This window comes from Carassius carassius, chromosome 35 (assembly GCF_963082965.1).
Source record: "Carassius carassius chromosome 35, fCarCar2.1, whole genome shotgun sequence".
NCBI lineage: Eukaryota > Metazoa > Chordata > Actinopteri > Cypriniformes > Cyprinidae > Carassius > Carassius carassius.
This window is the reverse complement of record NC_081789.1, coordinates 28,894,229-28,911,169: the sequence shown is the minus strand read 5'-3', so window position 1 is coordinate 28,911,169 and position 16,941 is coordinate 28,894,229. Positions and strand designations below refer to the sequence as shown.

Here is a 16,941-nt window from a genome sequence, read left to right as displayed (position 1 = left end):
CAGTGGGAAACAAAGCATTCTCACCCGAATTAAAGGGGTTTTAGTCTGAATAAAATGCTAGTAGCAGGACTGTGAAATTAATAGGATGTGATTGTGATCTTTTGATGAAATGAAGAGAGCGCGCCATATGTTGGAGATTATTTTACTTTTTGACTGTTTCCCGTCAAGGAGACCGCTGAATGCGTCTCTTTTAATGGTTGCATGGTGCTCGTTGTTGTATTTTAAAACACAACTGTATAATATTTTTTATTTATTTAATGTAAACTAGACGGAAAAGATCATCCTCTTCTCATTAGCAAAAACGTGCATAACAGCAGAGTGGACCGGTATACTACGGTCTATTTAAACTGACCAGTGTAACCTTTTAAATGTTTGGTTGACTGTACTTTATTTTAATAATGAACAGACTGCGATGTAAGTTTGTAATTAGAATGCACTTTAGATGTTCTGTGTCATTTGTCATTCAAATGTTGCTGGTTGCTAGTGTGTTTGCAGCACTACTATTACCTCTTTTATATATTTAATACTTGGTCAGCTTATTGATTTGTTTGGTTAACTTTGGATACATTTTTTATTTTAATACCGTGCAGTGCACAAAATTAAGATGCGAGAGATGGTTCTCGTCAGTGCTCAATAAATGATAAGTTTAGAAATGTTGTGCATCCACTTATTATTAGTGTGATATTTTAGCATGCAAATGAAGGGGAAAACTTCAAGATATCGGCCCTAAAAATCAGCAGCACATATCGGCCATCGGCTGACCCTGACCTCTAAACATTGGCATCGGCTATAGAAAAACCCATATCGGTCGATCTCTAGTACAGACCAAAAGTTTGGACACACCTTCTCATTCAAAGAGTTTTCTTTATTTTCATGACTATGAAAATTGTAGAGTCACACTGAAGGCATCAAAACTATGAATTAACACATGTGGAATTATATACATAACAAAAAAGTGTGTAACAATTGAAAATATGTCATATTGTAGGTTCTTCAAAGTAGCCACCCTTTGCTTTGATTACTGCTTTGCACACTCTTGGCATTCTCTTGATGAGCTTCAAGAGGTAGTCACCTGAAATGGTTTTCACTTCACAGGTGTGCCCTGTCAGGTTTAATAAGTGTGATTTCCTGCCTTATAAATGGGGTTGGGACCATCAGTTGTGTTGTGCAGAAGTCAGGTGGATACACAGCTGATAGTCCTACTGAATAGACTGTTAGAATTTGTATTACGGCAAGAAAAAAGCAGCTAAGTACAGGAAAACGAGTGGCCATCATTACTTTAAGAAATGAAGGTCAGTCAGTCCGAAAAATTGGGAAAACTTTGCAAGTGCAGTCACAAAAACCATCAAGCGCTACAAAGAAACTGGCTCACATGCGGACCGCCCCAGGAAAGGAAGACCAAGAGTCACCTCTGCTGCGGAGGATAAGTTCATCCGAGTCCCCAGCCTCAGAAATCGCAGGTTAACAGCAGCTCCGATTAGAGACCAGGTCAATGGCACACGGAGTTCTAGCAGCAGACACATCTCTAGAACAACTGTTAAGAGGAGACCGCGTGAATCAGGCCTTCATGGTAGAATATCTGCTAGGAAACCACTGCTAAAGAAAGGCAACAAACAGAAGAGACCTGTTTGGGCTAAAGAACACAAGGAATGGACATTAGACCAGTGGAAATCTCTGAGTCCAAATATGAGATCTTTGGTTCCAACTTTGTGCGACGCAGAAAAGGTGAACGGATGGATTCTACATGCCTGTTTCCCACCGTGAAGCATGGAGGAGGTGGTGTGATGGTGTGGGGGTGCTTTGCTGGTGACACTGTTGGGGATTTATTCAAAATTCAAGGCATACTGAACCAGCATGGCTACCACAGCATCTTGCAGTGGCATGCTATTCCATCCAGTTTGCGTTTAGTTTGAACATTTATTTTTTAACAGGACAATGACCCCAAACACACCTCCAGGCTGTGTAAGGGCTATTTGACCAAGAAGGAGAGTGATGGGGTGCTGCGCCAGATGACCTGGCCTCCACAGTCACCGGACCTGAACCCAATCGAGATAAATGTATTTTACAACAATACAAAGAGCAACGTGTACATTTTACCAGATCTTAGACTTAATAAAATATTTCACTGGATTTTATAAAATTATGCATCCGTGATTTTTCTAGAATCTAGAGTATCTTTTGCTACTGAATTATCCACCAACCTAGTTTATAATACTATTTTTGTCATAGATTATGATTACATATTTTTTCATTTGTTATTTTTCATTAAAATGAAGTTATTTGTATGTAGTAGATTGTGTTTTACACACGAAAGAGTTGTAATCAGGTCAACACAGAGAAGCATAGAAATTCTACATTGATTTAAAAAAAAAACTGTGCTTGTATCGGATTGGAGCAGTATTGGCAGATACTCAGAATTTTCGGGATCGGATCGATTCTGAAAAATTGTTGCATCCCTACCCCCTGCATCATGGCTGAGGGAGAGCCGAGTATGGCATGGCAAAAGGGCCAAAACAAGGAGGAGGATCTCATTAACTGGGAATCTGATCCGAAGATCTAACTGCCCCCTCTCCTCTCTCTGTTGTCTCCGCTGGTCCCGTCCAGCCCTCCTTCATCCATGGTCCACTCGTCCAGCCCTGAGGGGTCTTTCTGTTCTCCAGTGCCTGCTCCCTAAAAAGCACACTCCAGTGCCCGCTCCTCGAAAATGAACACCCTCCCTCCCACTTCAGCCTCCTCCGCCTTGGTCGGGCATCGACCCACCATCGCCCTCAGCCCACCATCATTGTGGTGCGAGCCATGTGGGACTGCCATCCTCCAGTGTCACCATGGTCAGAGTCTCCCTCACCTCCGCCTCCAGCCTCCAAGGCCCGGACTCTGCCTTGGCCCGTAGACCCAGTGGCTCCACCAATTGTCTCATTCTATGCACCTGTGTTTTATAATTATCTATAGCATTTAAGTTGTCTTTCCATCTCTCCTCTGTCGGGTCTACTTCATCCATACTTGTTGTTCTGTGTTACCGTTGTGGATTATTTTTGTGATTCCTGGATTTAATTTTTTTCTTTGTACTCCACGTTTCTCTCCTGTTCCTCCACATGAAGTGTGCTTCTGTTATGTGCGTCCCTTGGAAACCATTTCCTAAGGCTTTGTTTTAGGAAACTATGAACTTATTTGAAAACTATATGACTGGCAGGTAGAGGTGGGCAATGTGGGTGAAAAATATCATATCACTTTTTTTTTCAGTAATATCACGATTTAAGTTTTTATCACGTTTCTTTGTCATGTTGGTTTAACTATTTTACAATTTTTGTAAGTAGTACAGCCAACCTACATTCCCTAATTTAAAAACAAAACTTACAAAGTAACAACATATAAAATAAAAATAACAATGGCAGACATTTAGACCAAAGAAGGCAAATAAAAATCTTTGTCATTATTTTATCTTTGTTATTAAAAAAAAAAGAACAAAGGTACACATTACAAATACAACAAACAATGCTTTATTAACCAATTCTGACAATCCAGATTTTTCACAACAGTGAGCAGTCAGAGGTTTGCCTTCAGGGTAAAACATGTTATTTAAGACACACAGCATGCTAGCCTGTGATCTTTTCTAACATAGTAATTATTCTCAAAGACCAGAGGAATAATACACCATTTCTGAGCATGTTTAAGATTTACAGCAAAACACAGTTCATGTTTGCACTTCACTAAAAATGATACAGCATCCTACAGAAATTTACCATCAAAATACAATTAAAAGGGTTATGTGACGTTGCTAAAAAGAACATTATTTGGTGTATTTGGTGTAATGCAATGTGTTTATGTGGTTTAAGGTCAAATAAATAAATAAATACATAAATAAAAATAAACCTTAATTACTGTTGCTCCTCTATGCCACGCCTTTCTGAAACACGTTGATTTTTACAAAGCTTATCGTTCTGAAAAGCGCGGTGTGCTCAGATTGGCAAGCTATACAGTGTATTGGGACTGGAAAACAAAACTAGAGGTATTTTCTATGGCTTGGTGGGAAAATACCCTATCCTACAGAAAAACATTAAAAACTGCTAGATCTGATTCAGGGATGGAAATTAACTTTTTTGTCCACCGGCCACTGTGGCTGGTGGACAATGTGTAACTGCATGTGAAAATTAATACTACAAGATCCACAATACTTAAGCAGTTTATTTAATCTCAAATCTCAATGAAATACTGACATTTTCTCTTTCAGTGATGCTCAAAAATGCTTACTAAGTTTTGAAACAGCCGACTCTTGCCGAAGCAGCTCATTCTCTCAACTCCGTAGCCCAACCGGATGATACACTGCACTGAACTGTTTAAGTGCACGGAAACATTTTTGCGATATTCTAAACCGTTTTCGTATGCATTAATAATGTTGTATTTAATTCCAAAGGAAAGGATTCACCAGTATAAGAGGTGATATAATATATATATATATTTTTTTTTTTTTTTGTGAAAAGCTTAACAACTTACTAGCCACAGAGCTAACTTCTGAAAAATTACTTGAAGACTGGAAGGGGATGCATTTTATGATGATATTCAGGATAGGTATCACTCCCATACTTGCATTTTTTGCTGGATCGGGGTATCGGTCAGATGAGACCGGTCCAAATCCGATATTGTGTGTATGCTACTACTGTGTTATTGTTAAGCCCCAGGAAAAGCACAAAATCCTTGTGTTTCTTCTTTGTTCACCATTAAGTTTCACCATACTGCTACCCCTCACTCATCGGTATCAGCAGATACTGCTTTCTATGATCGTGATTGGCCACAAAAATCCTGAACAGAGCACCCCTAGTAAAGAGCACTTATGATTTGTTCTTCACAAGCACAGTAATTGAAATGTAAAACTGTTTAAATAAAAGGCTCAAACTAGAGATGTCGCAATAACTGCAATATTGCAATACCGCGCTACTGACGAGTAAACTACAGAGGAATAGGGTTTGAAAAGAACCGGAACCGTGAGCAATTTCTAAGTTTCGGTTCTGAAAACGGTTCTGGTGCGACACGTGACCAATCGCTGTGAGCAGCCTTGCGCCGGTATGCTGACGGTATGCTGATAGTGTAAAAACATCAACTTTGAAGCCCATGCTGATTGATGGACTAGCATTACTCAACATTACTTACTACCTTACCTTACTACAGTAACACTACATTCAATGAAGGTAAAATAGTAAAAATAGTTCATTTAAATGGAACCTGAATATTTGTATACTTGAGTAGTTGAGTATTGTGCATTTTTCCTTACCACTATTTTTTTAATAGTTGTTTAATGATTTTAATGGAACCAGAATTGGAACCGGAACCGGAAAATTTCTAACGATTCCCAACCCTACAAAGGAATGCAAGAACCGCAGCAACTGCATATATATATATAAATATATATATATATATACCGATAATACCACATATCGTGCTATAGAGCCATTCAAAATTAGCACAAGGGAAATTCCCTCACCATGACAGCCCTAGCTCAAACTATTGCACAGATATAACACACTACGCATCAATATCTCTTCCCTTTGTGCTTGAACTTTTCGATGCTGTGTGCTGTGACTGTTTTATGCTCACAGGATGAACATTAGGACTTTGTGCTGCTCTGTATTGAAGCCTTTCATATTATAATATTTTTGCACAATCAAAGATTATTAATAGCCTTTCTTGTTGTCTTATCTATCATATGTTGCTGCCTCATTACTGTGCTATACATTTAAAATAAATGTCTTCATTTTAAAGAATATACTGTATATTTATATAAATATATTTACTTGTTTTCACAAATGTATTTTACAAAGAGCTATGTGTAACGTTCTAACAGATTAAATCCTACACCTGCTTTACTTTTATTTGTTCCCCACTAAATAATGTTTTTTCACTAAATGTTTAGATTTTATAAAATTATTGTGTTAATTAATGTATAACATTTTATCGATACCGATACTAATTGATACTGTTATCAATCATTTTTGGGGAAAAAAGATATGAAGTGAAAAGCTGATGAAAAAAAAAATTACTAATTATTTTATTACTGCTGAACTTTAGAAACTGTATTAATGTTCTCCAGTTATTTTTCTCTGTGTTTTATTTTATCAACATTAAAGGAATAGTTCACCCAAAAATGAAAATTGTGTCATCATTTACTCACTCTCAAGTTGTTTTAGACCTAAATGAGTTTCTTCTTCTATTGAACATAAAAAGCTATTTTGAAGAATGTGGGACACTAAACAGTTGCTGGTCCTATTATATTTATATAATTATATTTTTTCCTACTATCAAAGACAGTGGGGATCTGCAATTGTTTGTTTACCCACATTCTTCAAAATATCTTATTTTGTATTCAGCGCAAGAATAAATAAAAAATTATACATGTTTGGTACAACATGACTTAGTAAATAATGACAGAATTTCAGAGGATAATCAGAGGATAACTTAGTAATCAGGTACTGTTTGACCGGCATTTTAGTTCATGGACGATTCAGGTGGATGCACTCTAAATAAGCACATGTTAGAACAGCACAGGAATAAAACGTTTTTGTAACTCCACCGCTGAATTGACAATTGATATGAATGTGTCTCACGAATTGCAGTTGGAGCTAGAGCCATAATAATACAGCACATTGCTTGAGATAGATGTCGGTCCAAAAAAATACCGGTTCTCGGTACCCATCCCTACAATCATGATTTTTCTAGAGTAACTTTTGCTTCAGAATTTTCCACTAACCTAGTTTATAATAGTATTTTTGTCATGGATTATGATTAAATTTTTTTTATTTGTTATTTTTCTTTAAAATTAAGTTGTCTATATTTAGTAGATTGTGTTATGAAAAGAGTTATGATCATGTCAACACACACACAAAAAATGGTATCAGATCAAATTTTGGTATTAGATCGGGATCGGTTTTTAAAAAATGATAACGAGCCGCCCCTATTATTAATGTCTTTGTGTGTCGTTCTTCAACTGAAAAGTCGGCGAATAAAAGAAAAGGGCTGTGGATGAAGCCGTGGTTGCTGTCACGGGGAAGATGGAGCAACTACTTGAATTTAGAAAGCTTTCAAAATTTTGCTTGGGTGGTCCCTAATCAGTTTTGGTTTGTCCAGAAACCTGCCATTTTAAGGATTATTTGCTATAAGCACACCCAGCACCTACTCTTCTGGTGTGTGTTGGTGTGTGCTGGTGTGTGCTGGTGTGTGTTGGTGTGTGTTGGTGTGTGTTGGTGTGTGCTGGTGTGTGCTGGTGTGTGTTGGTGTGTGCTGGTGTGTGTTGGTGTGTGCTGGTGTGTGTTGGTGTGTGTTGGTGTGTGCTGGTGTGTGTTGGTGTGTGCTGGTGTGTGCTGGTGTGTGCTGGTGTGTGTTGGTGTGTGTTGGTGTGTGTTGGTGTGTGCTGGTGTGTGTTGGTGTGTGCTGGTGTGTGCTGGTGTGTGCTGGTGTGTGCTGGTGTGTGTTGGTGTGTGCTGGTGTGTGTTGGTGTGTGCTGGTGTGTGCTGGTGTGTGTTGGTGTGTGCTGGTGTGTGCTGGTGTGTGTTGGTGTGTGCTGGTGTGTGTTGGTGTGTGCTGGTGTGTGCTGGTGTGTGTTGGTGTGTGCTGGTGTGTGTTGGTGTGTGCTGGTGTGTGCTGATGTGTGTTGGTGTGTGTTAGTGTGTGCTGGTGTGTGTTGGTGTGTGCTGGTGTGTGTTGGTGTGTGTTGGTGTGTGCTGGTGTGTGCTGGTGTGTGTTGGTGTGTGCTGGTGTGTGTTGGTGTGTGTTGGTGTGTGCTGGTGTGTGCTGGTGTGTGCTGGTGTGTGTTGGTGTGTGCTGGTGTGTGTTGGTGTGTGCTGGTGTGTGTTGGTGTGTGTTGGTGTGTGCTGGTGTGTGCTGGTGTGTGTTGGTGTGTGCTGGTGTGTGCTGGTGTGTGCTGGTGTGTGTTGGTGTGTGCTGGTGTGTGCTGGTGTGTGCTGGTGTGTGCTGGTGTGTGTTGGTGTGTGCTGGTGTGTGCTGGTGTGTGTTGGTGTGTGTTGGTGTGTGCTGGTGTGTGCTGGTGTGTGCTGGTGTGTGCTGATGTGTGTTGGTGTGTGTTGGTGTGTGCTGGTGTGTGCTGGTGTGTGTTGGTGTGTGTTGGTGTGTGCTGGTGTGTGTTGGTGTGTGTTGGTGTGTGCTGGTGTGTGCTGGTGTGTGTTGGTGTGTGTTGGTGTGTGCTGGTGTGTGTTGGTGTGTGTTGGTGTGTGTTGGTGTGTGCTGGTGTGTGCTGGTGTGTGTTGGTGTGTGTTGGTGTGTGCTGGTGTGTGTTGGTGTGTGTTGGTGTGTGTTGGTGTGTGCTGGTGTGTGTTGGTGTGTGTTGGTGTGTGCTGGTGTGTGTTGGTGTGTGCTGGTGTGTGTTGGTGTGTGCTGGTGTGTGTTGGTGTGTGCTGGTGTGTGCTGGTGTGTGCTGGTGTGTGTTGGTGTGTGCTGGTGTGTGCTGGTGTGTGTTGGTGTGTGCTGGTGTGTGTTGGTGTGTGCTGGTGTGTGTTGGTGTGTGCTGGTGTGTGCTGGTGTGTGCTGGTGTGTGCTGGTGTGTGTTGGTGTGTGCTGGTGTGTGCTGGTGTGTGTTGGTGTGTGCTGGTGTGTGTTGGTGTGTGCTGGTGTGTGCTGGTGTGTGCTGGTGTGTGTTGGTGTGTGTTGGTGTGTGCTGGTGTGTGCTGGTGTGTGTTGGTGTGTGCTGGTGTGTGTTGGTGTGTGCTGGTGTGTGCTGGTGTGTGCTGGTGTGTGTTGGTGTGTGTTGGTGTGTGCTGGTGTGTGCTGGTGTGTGTTGGTGTGTGCTGGTGTGTGTTGGTGTGTGCTGGTGTGTGCTGGTGTGTGTTGGTGTGTGCTGGTGTGTGCTGGTGTGTGTTGGTGTGTGCTGGTGTGTGTTGGTGTGTGCTGGTGTGTGCTGGTGTGTGTTGGTGTGTGCTGGTGTGTGCTGGTGTGTGTTGGTGTGTGCTGGTGTGTGTTGGTGTGTGCTGGTGTGTGTTGGTGTGTGCTGGTGTGTGCTGGTGTGTGTTGGTGTGTGCTGGTGTGTGCTGGTGTGTGTTGGTGTGTGTTGGTGTGTGCTGGTGTGTGTTGGTGTGTGCTGGTGTGTGTTGGTGTGTGCTGGTGTGTGCTGGTGTGTGCTGGTGTGTGTTGGTGTGTGCTGGTGTGTGCTGGTGTGTGTTGGTGTGTGTTGGTGTGTGCTGGTGTGTGTTGGTGTGTGCTGGTGTGTGTTGGTGTGTGTTGGTGTGTGCTGGTGTGTGCTGGTGTGTGTTGGTGTGTGCTGGTGTGTCCTGGTGTGTGTTGGTGTGTGCTGGTGTGTGTTGGTGTGTGCTGGTGTGTGTTGGTGTGTGCTGGTGTGTGCTGGTGTGTGAAGGTGTTTGCTGGTGTGTGCTGGTGTGTGCTGGTGTGTGCTGGTGTGTGCTGGTGTGTGTTGGTGTGTGCTGGTGTGTGTTGGTGTGTGCTGGTGTGTGTTGGTGTGTGCTGGTGTGTGTTGGTGTGTGCTGGTGTGTGCTGGTGTGTGTTGGTGTGTGCTGGTGTGTATTGGTGTGTGCTGGTGTGTGTTGGGGTTTGTCTGTGCAGTGTGAATTGGCTTACACTTTAAAATAAGGATCATACCATAATCTGGTAAAGCATTTATATTTGACGATGAAAAATCCAAAATTTCAGATTTTCTTTAAAGTTTCTTTAATCATCTTTTGCTCCTTATTAATAATATATATTAATATAGTTTTAAAAATAATTACTTTTTAAAAACTAAATAATATTCCATGTATTCTGTTTGATAAACTCACTCTTAAAAGATCAAGCTTTATTAATAAAACAACATGACTTCATCAGCGATCTGATGAAGGCCTTGGATGGCCGAAACATCATGTCGTTTTATTAATAAAGCTTGAACTTTGAAGAGTGAGTAGTGCACCTCTTTTTACACTTGTTATATTAGTTAATATGAGCTCATGAAAGCTGCATGTATAAAAATAAGAATTACAAAAATGTTTTCACATCACACTCCTTGCAGCTTTAAATAGAAAAAGCATTTAATATAAAACTGCCCACAGGCTGATTATTAGCATTACTTACAGGTGCAAAAATTCCCCTGAAAATGAGAGGCACTAGTGTTTGTTTGTAATGATGGTCACCATGCAGAGATGGCATGACTTTACTACTACTCAATAATACTACAACACGGCTCACTTTATCTCTGTTAACACCACTATTTTCAGACACCTTATAATAAATGAATAGTCACCTCATATGCTTTCCTAGATTGTTTGATGATGTCAGATAATTCTCCAGATAATGTTCACTGAACCCTTTTAGTTTAAATTTCATTAATTTATGATGCTTACAAATAAACATTAAGTCAAAATTCATTCATGTCATTCTCATAATTTCTGTCTGCCTTAAATTTCTAACACACATCTCGAACCACACATCATGTACTGTACAACCATTCAGTCAATGGGTTTCCATGCACACGGTTTGTGTTGGCTGACCATTACAAACTGTGTTCTTCCATCAGTTACATTACTTAGCATGTGAGATTATTCTAAGTCACTAGTGCTGTATGTATTAAACTGTTTAGGAAATTATGAGCCTCCAGTTTCAGCGATTTATGAGTAAAAGTCTGACAGCAAAGTCATTCAGTGGGATGCCTCAGTAAGGAAAAATACTGGAAACATTTCCTGAGAGAATCAACCCACTGCCAAAGACTCAGCTCAGGACAACCACAGCACTGCTGCACTTATCTGACCACATTTATAACTGCATGGAAATAAACAGCCATTTATGCAAACAGCAACCGTAGAGCTGAGGCTGTTGTCTAAACACTATTTTACATACAGCTATCACACAGCTGTTTAATAATAACATGCATCATTGTTTTATTATAGGATGATGATGGTATAGTGGTTAAAGGGTCAGCAATTCAAAGGTCAAAGGTTCAAACTCTGCAACGGCAGATTCAAAAACTCAAGTATTGGGCTGCACAATTAAGGGCTGGGTATTGTTTTCCACATTGCACTGTTGAGCTACACATGCACACTACCTACTGGACCCTTATTCGAGAGTTCAATTGCTCTGCAGGCTGCACATGGACGGTGTGCACTACAATACAACAGCACTTAGTCTATCAGAGCACTATAGTATAGTGCCATTTCTTCCTTGTTCAATACATTCAAATTGTTTTGTTTTTTATGCTGTTCAAAGCCTATGTGATGGTGACCATTTATAATTATCAAGAATTGCTGATGTTTAAAACAGAACATAATTATTTCAGAAATACAGTTCTCCGTATGTTTTGAATGTGCAGCTACGTGAAAACATGGCATGCAGTTGCTGCTGTTCATATCAGTTCAGGTTTTGTCATGATCATGCAGCCTGACTGCAGAGTTATTGAGCTCGTCAATCACCACTGTGCCCTGAGCAAGACATAAAACGTCAGGTTAGTCCATGGGGTCTGTGCTCTTAGGAAACTGTCAGTTGCTTGTGGATGAGAAAACATCTGCTAAATGACCGTTTTGTCAATGCAGGGGAAAACTGTGGCAAGTAACCAGAGACCATGATGCAAGAGCGTACAAACCCTAAATTCCTCTGACACAGCAAAGGCTTGCCCAATACTGTTGCAACTCCAGTGCTATGTGTTTATTAAATATTTGGGCTAGTTTGGTAAATCATCCAATATAGAGTGTATTCATTTTTACTTTACAGTATGCTTAAATCTCTAAAAACAGTCTGCAGATTCCTTTGAGCAGATATGAGGCAAATACAGCCATACAGATTTTTGGTAACACTACAATAAAGTCCCATTAGCTAATGTTAGGTAATTCATTAATTAACATTAACTAACAATGCACAATACATTTGTTATTATTCTTTGCTAATGATAGTTAATAAAAAAATCAACTGTTCACTGTTAGTTCATGTTAGCTCAGATCCGTTAAATAATATTAACGGTTGCAACTTTTGATTTTAATAATGCACTCATCCATGTTGAAATTAACTTAACTAAAATATACGCTTTAGAAGTATTTTTATTGTTAACAACTGGAAAAGTTTACCACATTTTTGCAGCACAAGCCAACATTCCTGTCGCAGATATGATCTGATAATTAAATCTTTATTGATGTTAATATTATATAAAACATGATTCTATGACTCTTATGAATACTTTTGCTAAAAAAACAATATTATCAGCACAGCTTGCAACATTAAGTGCATTTATAAACACAAAAACTGATTATCATCAAAAATCCACTCTTAAAGGTGTAAGACCTTTAATAATTAAATTATTAACCATATTAATCATAAGAGTACAAGTTTGCATTTCATGTTCAATTCTTCATAGATATTTACTCATACTAAATTGTTTACATATTATTTAGTGAGGTATGATACATTGTTTAGACTCTGCAAGCCATAAATTTGTACAAAGTCAACAAACGTAAGACGATGCAGATCTAAAGGTCAAGTGACAGACCCATCAACTGTACATTTCCAAAAATAAATCAATAAAAGCATTACAACTGTACCACGTGCACAAGACAACTGTAACATCATGCAAGTTTTAATAAGAACAAAACGCTGGTGTTTAGACTAAATATTTCTGAGACAACAACAACAAAATGTGTTTCTTCCTCTTCACGTTCAGGTCTTGTGGTAGTGGTTAACGAAAAGATGGCAGATTTCATCCGAAATAGAACCACTGCCTAAACCCTAAACCTCAGGACTGAAGCTGTGATAACACATGACAGGACAGTAGCTTTACAACCAAGACCAAATATCCATGAATCACAGCTGATTGGCTGGTTTGAGCAAACATTAGCAGACAATGAACACAGAACAGCACCAGTGATGGTTGTATTGAGGGTCTGTGGTAACTCAGCACTGGTTCTTTAATTTACACTATTAGTACTGTAATTACACTAGTATTACACTATTATAACATGCATTAAGGTCTTACACAAAGCATCATCCCATGGATATCAAATCATCATTCATCTCGCTAGCCAGTAAACAATAAAGCTCCGTCCTGAATAAATACGTAGCAAAAAAATAAAATAATAATAATAATAATAATAATAAAAACAGTATAAATTAACATTTTTTTAAAAACGCACCATGTTCTCATCATCATCATCATCATCATCATCACTATAATCACTGTTTGAGTCTCATTTATTTATTTTCACTCATTTTCCCCTTGTGTGCTAAAGTCTGTTAGCTTCACTGAATAGACGTGAACGAGCGCTGCAGCTACAAAAATAAACAGTGAACATGTTTAAAGTGTGTTTTTTATCAAACACACACAAACGTGTATGAAGTGACTGAAGGAAACTGAATGTGTGACACAAAAACAGAGAATAACGTTGCTGCAGAAGTGAAAGCGCGTGAATCCAGTTATCGGGAAATCGTGCAAAACACTGAAATAAAGGACAACAAACAATGAGACTCACCGACAGAATGATTCACAGTCATGTAAATCTGGATGTTGAGCATCACTGTGATTTCCTTCGGCTCAGTGTAAGAGCAGCGGTGTGTGTGTGTGTGTGTGTGTCTCGACCCCTCAGTCTAGCTTCAGTTGGTACAGTCCTGTGCGCGTGAGTGCGCGCGAACACATGTTTTCCAGGTTCATACACCTCAGACGTCATCATGCATGGTCTGTTTTAAATCCAGATGTTAAATCTTCATGAGGATATCCGGGGCTTTTCTGTCAAACCAACTCTTTAGGGGCATGATCAATGTGATAATATAATATTTGGCTATAGCTATTATTTTTTTTATAATAAATAAATAAATTAAAAAAACGTAAGAAGATTATTAGGGTTGTTGACATATCATGGCATTTTCACTGTCACACAATGTAAAAAAGGTACATAATTAATAATTGTCATTTTTTAAAATGCAGTAAATGGTTAAAAAAATATTTGTCCAATACATGGGCCTGTTGTTACAATAGCTGCCTTGATTTTTATTTTTATTTTATTTATTTTTTAGCCATATCTGAAAACTGTCCTACTGTATGATGTGACTGTCTCAAGCATGCTTCAGTAAATTGCAACTTTTATAAATTAAAAAGAAAAGCATAAATATATTACTCAGGCTTAATTTTTCAAGTGTATATTTTAGTAAATTGCAATCATTTTTTTTCATCCTTATAATTGTAAAATCATAGGATCTTTATACAATTTATCACTGAAAACCCTGTCCTCCAGTGTGACAGCCTGATTTTAAATGGGCCAGTTCCTCAGACAGCTTTAATTAGTTGAAGGGCCCATTTGAGGTCATGTTATGAAGCTCCTGTGAAGCCCATGTTCTGTTTGTCTCAGAACTGTTCAAATATTAAACTTTTTTTGTAACCAATGTAGAAGTGTTAAGTTTGTTGTCCTTTGGTGCGACACCCATAAATTGTTTTTATTTTATTTTTTATTAAAAACTGCATTTTATATTACATAAACATTTATAATTATGCAAATATGTCTTGCTAACTGCTAATGACAGCTTGTCTTGGAATATCAAGGTCATAAAGCGACACAAAAGGCTGAAACAACCTCCGGTGGGACAGATAATGTCCATCGTTGTGACACACCACTGTCTCTTTAAGAAGCTTTTTAAATAATTAAATAAGTCATGTAAATAAATGTTTAACTGCTTCTTATTGTTTTCTCTATTTTTGTGATCATTTTCATTGTTCTTAAATGCAATAATTACATTAATTAAAATATTTTCTGATGTTTTTGCAGAAAACTTGTACTTTAATAAAATGTCATGAAAATAAGAATAAAATGTGATGCTTTGTTTTTGCGATAAAATAATTGAATATCAATCATATTTATGCAGCAGGGAGTTTCAGTAACACACTGATTGACTAAGTGACTAAATTATGAAATTTTGTTGATTAAAATTATTTTTTGTTCTCTTTAAAAAAAACATGTTGATATTGTTTGTATAAAAAATCAACTTTCTTTCTCCTTCGACATGTTCAAAGTTAAATAGAAATACTTTAATGTAATACTTCTCACCTTCTCTTTAAAGCAATAACTTTAGCGTGTCATATATGGTGTGACACACAAAAGAAGCACAGATTTGTTTTATCTCAAAATATCTTTAAAAAAAATTTTTTAAAGCTTAGAACTGATGACATCCAAGTTTGTTTTAAAAATGTCCAAAAACTCATAGGTTAAAAATTATGGTATTCATGATTTCATATTAAATAAATAAGACTGTCTGAAAATAAGTGGCTAAGAATGAAGAGAAATTCTCTCATGCTATTTGTATATTATTAAGAGTTTTTTTTTTTTCTTTATTTTTGCTATGTCACGCACACCATAGAACAGATTTACGGTACAATTCAGTAAAAATTTAAAAAGAAAAAAACAATGAAAGATTTGATTAGTGACCCCTTAAATTATCCCAAACAGCAGACTTCAAACTACATATATATATATATATATATATATATATATATATATATATATATATATATATATATATATATATTTCTTCTTCAAAAATGGTCTTTTACAACAAAAAAAAGAAAGAAAAGAAAAAGCATTTTTACTGCCTATTTGTCAACTACAACTAATAAATTGTAATGATTTGACTATATAAATATATAGAAAATGAAGTGTTATATACATCTGATATATATTTAATTATTTATATATAAATTATTTTAAATATTATTTCATTTATATCTATGTATGTATATATATGTGTGTGTGTGTGTGTGTGTGTGTGTGTGTGTGTGTGTGTGTGTGTGTGTGTGTGTGTGTGTGTGTGTGTGTGTGTATATATAAATGAAAAAATATATATTTTAGATTATTTCAAATAAAAAGAATTAGATATATACTCAAAAATGTTAAGACTGGACTGATGTGAAACTTGGTACAGTGTACTTTAAATACACTGTTGGTTCCTAATAAACTGCTCTGACCTACAATGATCCACGTTTAAATCATTTTGGATGAAAGTGTCTGCTAAATAATTAAATATAGGTATGTAAAAGAGGTTCAAATACAAGTTTGTAACTATTAGAAAGGCCCACAGTTCAGCTTCTGGTTTCATACTTGCAGTTCTATCCCTTGTCTTTTTGTGGGTTCATAGACTCTGATCTGTTCGGGTTATGAATCTTTTCTTTCCTTTAAAATGGACTGTAAGGAGTTTTATGAGGACAGTCCTCCGTTCATGACTCGGTTCAGTCTGTGTGATGCTCTGGGACATCCCAAGCCTGATTCTTTAGTTTATTTAAAGACTATTTTCATTTACAGAGGAAACACAATCCAAACTTGCTTTCCACATTTGATCGAATATGTAAATTACTAATAATAATTAAAACATTCTTATTTAATGAAGTTATAAAAGCAAGTGTCACATTCACAACTGTGCTGTTCTAACAAATATATCATCGTGCTAAGATTTATTTCAAAGGCACTTGTTGGATATTGCTAAATTGAACACTGTTTGAAAATCCCAGAGAAACTACAGCCATAATAGTTTCAATACACTGCTAGGACATTTTGATTACATGAAAGCCTTAAATGCACTGTATGATGCTCGGATAAAAGTGTCTGTGTTATTGTGTTTATTAATCATCAATATTTGAATTGACACTTACCATGATATTTTCTCTATACAATTACTTTCACTAATTTTAAGCACGAATTAAATGTCCAAAAAAGATTTGGGGCCATTGCACAAGTCTCCAACTCTTAAAAAGTAAAATAGGAGGATGAAAAATGGTTCTAGTCCATTTAATGTGAGGTATGGCAAAGATGGGATTCAGATATGAGCTGTAATCAGTCAATCTGGGTGGAGAGACAAACAATCCCCAGCATGCTCAAATCCCAAAGAAGCTCTCTTCAAACCAGTCTAAAACAGCACTGACCAGACTACACCGAGACAAGCAAATCATTCACTCAGTTATATGTAGTGAACAAAGGTAATACAACACCATATATGTAA

The 16,941-nt window shown here is 37.8% G+C and overlaps 1 protein-coding gene across 2 annotated transcripts in view; it reads right to left on the bottom strand.

Annotated features, from left to right (window-relative positions):
- LOC132116493 (PH and SEC7 domain-containing protein 3-like) overlaps positions 1 to 16,941 on the bottom strand; it is a 110,869-nt gene that overhangs the window by 93,581 nt on the left and 347 nt on the right. The window lies entirely within an intron of this gene.